General features: G+C 45.9%; 1 pseudogene across 1 annotated transcript; it reads right to left on the reverse strand.

Moving 5' to 3' along the window:
* Positions 1 to 93: 93 nt before the first annotated feature.
* On the reverse strand, positions 94 to 3810 carry LOC102848281 (annotated as a pseudogene). Its single transcript, XR_439051.1, has one exon. The product of XR_439051.1 is annotated as a TAO kinase 3 pseudogene (transcript).
* Between the last annotated feature and the right edge of the window lie 313 nt (positions 3811 to 4123).

Here is a 4123-nt window from a genome sequence, read left to right on the forward strand (position 1 = left end):
AGTGCAACAATGAATGAGTGGAAGCCCAAACTCTCTGTAAATGTTTATGAAAATTAATAAAATATAATTATAGAAAAAAAATAAAAAAAAATACATGATTTGCCAAAGCCCAATTTGTGCTACTGAGATTCTGTGAGTTCCTTAAATGTATTCACATCCTCTGCAACGGCAGAAAATGATTATGATACAGAGTATGCCGGAGACAAGGAAATTCTTGCCAGCAGGTTCTTAAAAATCACAAGATCTGTTCACCCCGCCCACCCCACCCCAGCCCCCAAAAAGTAATAATATGTCACCACTGGTATGTACATTACAATTAAGTTTCTGTAAAATGTATCAAATTTTCAATCTTTAATAAAACTTTTGTTTTTTTATTTTTTAATCATTATTCCTGATGAATAAATACCAAAAATAATAAAATAAAATAATGCAGTAGCTGGTTTAGGTGTAAGGCTGCGGATATTGTGTGTCTCTTCCCCTTGGTATTTTATTATTGATTTGTTTTATTAATGTATCTTTTTCTTTTTTGCTTGACTTTCACAGATTGGTGGTAATGAGTGATTGCTTAAAGCAATATCCATCCACTTTGTTGTTGTTGTTGTTCGTTTATTGGTTGGTTGGTTGGTTTTCAAAACAGTCTCCACAGCTCTTCATGGAAACATTTTTGGATCACATCGATATTGGGACGTGGAGCGTGATTGGAAGAGACGGCCAGGCTCCGGCCAGCACTGGAAGTTGACTTTGGGGGGAGGAAGGGGGTCCCTGATGGAGTAAGAATAAACAGGCACTAGTCCGACACAATGTCAGTAAGAGAGAGAGAGAGAGAAAGAGAGAGAGCGAGCGCGCGAGCTACGCCCGTTTAAATGGGGAATGTGGTTTCGCAGGGTCTGAACTTTTTTCGGTTTTCTTTTTTTTTTTTTTGTAAATGGCAAAAAAATTTAATCTCATCTATAGTCCTCCTTAGGAAAATCTAATGTAACCAAATTCCCAAATCCCATTCTGAGACTCTCCATGTCAAAAGTCTCGATCTCTCTCTCCTGCCTTTCTAACAGGTACTTGATTCTCTCGCTGCGTTCTTTCTGAAGGGCCGCCAGCTCTTCTTCAATCTTCTGCTCCAAGTGTGCTCTGCGCAGAGACACCCTCTGCTCCAGCTTCTGGAGCTCGCGCTCGTGTTGTGCCTCGGTTTGCATCTTGATTTTGCTCTGGTAGGCGTTGAGCAGCTCCATTTCCTGCTGGAGCTGTAGCCTCAAGGCCTGGCATTCTGCTTCTTCAGCCTCGTTGAGCCATAACGCTTGAGAGACCGTCATTTCATTTATATTCTGTTCATACTGCTCTGCCAAAATTGCAAGTTTTCTCGTCTGCTCGTCTTTCAAAGTCTTTAAGAGTGTTTTGTGCTCATTCTTTGGAGTAACTTCCAACTGGTGATTCTTGAGTGCTTTATACTGCTTGGTCTGTACTTTGCAAGTGTCCTGAAACTGTTTTTTATTTGCATTTCCATGGCCTTTAAGTTTTTTGGCTGTTGCCGGAGTTCCATGACATGCTTTCTGTGCAGTTCCCTTTCTTGCCGCTTGTTGTATTCGAACTGGTTCTCCAGTTCGGTCTGGTGCTGAAGACGGATCAGGTCCATGCGAAGCTTCTGTAACGTGTGCAGCTGCCGGTATTCCAGCTCTCGGGTGGACTCGTCGTGCCGGATCAGCATGGCGTGCTCCATCTCCTTCTGTGTCCTCTTTCTATTTAGTTCCTCCCGAATGTTTTGCTGCTCCACCTCGTGCCGCTTGATCATTATTTTCCGCTTGAAGAAACGACAGTTTTTGTCGTTGTACAGTCTCTGCTGAGTCAGGAGGTGGGCTTCCTCTTCGGCCTGTGTGTGCTGCAAGTTCTTTTTATGCTTGGATATCCGCTCCTGCTTCTCCTTCTTGGGTGTGCTATGATCCTCATTCATTTCCTCCTTTATCTTTTCCTTACAAATCTTATACTGCTTCTTCTGACTCTCTAAGAAAGTTGCCAAGTCCTTCTTCTGCTGGGCCAAGATCTGTTGCTGGAACTTCTCATCTGTTGCAGCTACCTTTGCCTCTTTTTCTATGATAGCCACTTGTTTCTTGGCCAGCTTCTCCAGCTCGATGGACGAGTTGTTGGCATGCGTCTCCACCTCCTTCTGGAGCTTGAGGCGGTGCTCGTCCATCTCAGCCTTCAGCTTGTTCTCCAGGGCGATCAGCTGCTTCTGGTGCTGGCGCCGCATCAGCTTATAACCTGACATCTGTTCTCGCAACTCGTTCTCCTGCTCATGCTCGTGGATCTGCCGTGTAACCAAAGATGCTGATTTGATCGTGGCAAAGCGCTCCCTGTTCCGGTAGTGGAGGGCCTGGCTCTGGACTGAGTGGGTAGGCCGCGGCTCAGGCCTGGGATCGCTGTGGCCCGCCTCATCCCTTATGAATACATGATCCTTCCTCTTGTGCACGATGGAGGAGCTGGAGTTTATTGTGCTTCCGTCCTCCTGCATCATGACCAGCTCGGAGCTGCTGTCGTCCATGACCTCCTGCATGCTGTTGACACTGCTGCTCTGGCTGCCCGTGCTCACAGACATGCTTGGGATGGAATGGTTGCTGCCCAGGCTGTCCGTTTCCCTGTCTTCTTCATCTTCTTGGGATTCATTCAGGGGTCCATTCCGTGTCTCTTGGAAAAGGATCTTTTTCATTTTTCGGTACTGCAGGTTATTAAGATCACAGACAGCATCTTTCGTCCTCTGTATGAGGTCAATGAGGACTCGTAGTGGCTGGTCTCGTCGGACAAACTCATGCCGTAATAGTTCCACTGACGTTGGTCTTTCCTGAGGTATTTTCTGTAAGCAGTAATCAACGAACCTTCTGAAGGAGTCTGTCCATTCATCAGACTGTAACGTTGGGGAGTCATTCTGGGCAATGTGGTATAATGCACTCATTGCATTCATGTTGAAAAGGGGGGGCTTCTGTTCCGCTAATTCAATGCAGGTGATCCCAAGGGACCAAACATCAACTTTCCCATCATACTGTCCTTCATCCATTGCTAAGATCACCTCCGGTGCCATCCAGTAAGGTGTGCCCACAAAGGAGTTGGCGGGAGAGGCCATGGAGGCAGATCCAAAATCGGCCAGTTTCACCTGACCGGACTCTGTTAGAAGAATATTGCCTGCTTTAATATCCCTATGAATCAGAGCATGAGAATGCAGGTAGGCCAACCCCTGCAAAGCACCCTGGGTAATGGCAGCGATCTCCACTTCCTGCAGTGGTTTCTTATGAACTTCTAACAGATCTGACGCTGAGCCTAAGCAATATTCCATCACCAACCAGGCAGTGTGCTCTTTCAGGTAACAGCCTTTATATTCTATGGTGTTCGGATGCTTCAGTTGTCGTAGAAATTTTACTTCCTTAAGAATATCCTGCCATTTCTCATGCATCTGCTTGCCACTGTAGGACATTTTCTTAATGGCCACCACCTCGTTGGTATGAGCATTTGTGGCAAAATAAACGGCTCCAAAGCTTCCATGTCCAATTTCATGTAAACCAATAAAAAGTTCTTCGGGGTCATCTTTGTAGAATAGGTCAGCAATCTCTGGGCCCTTGGGCACCCCTTTAGGCATGATGGCCAATGCAGCGACCACTCTCCTTTTTGTCAGCCCAGTTAGATTTCCTCTCTCATTGACAGTTCTCTTTCTTTGCTTTTCTGTAAATCTTCAATACCTTTTCATATGTGGCACAAAACATGCTATAGTGCTCAAATTCATTTTAGCAGCGATCTTTTCTTTTATAACTTCAACCTTGCAGATTTCTGGTGCACCATTTCAGGATGAATTAATCCAGCACAAGGACACTTACTAATGGGCAGTGGCCTTGTGGTAAGAATTCGGACAATCCTGAAGGCACACAGTTCAAATTCATGAGGATTCCATGGGAGAAGGATGGGTACTCTCCTTCAGCGAGTTTAAATGATGTGCTGGAGCATCAATTATGGGTCAGTTCCGACTCGATGGTACACAACAACAACAACAAGGTCCTAGACCTGCTGTCACCGCCCCCGGGCCCTGCGTCGCCGCCGCTGGCTCTTCCTCTCGCACACTTGTTCCCCGAGTAGCTCTGGAGCGCCTGGT

This window comes from Elephantulus edwardii, unplaced genomic scaffold (genome assembly GCF_000299155.1).
Source record: "Elephantulus edwardii isolate Elephantulus edwardi_28Jun2011 unplaced genomic scaffold, EleEdw1.0 scaffold00602, whole genome shotgun sequence".
In the NCBI taxonomy this organism is placed as follows: Eukaryota; Metazoa; Chordata; class Mammalia; order Macroscelidea; family Macroscelididae; genus Elephantulus; species Elephantulus edwardii.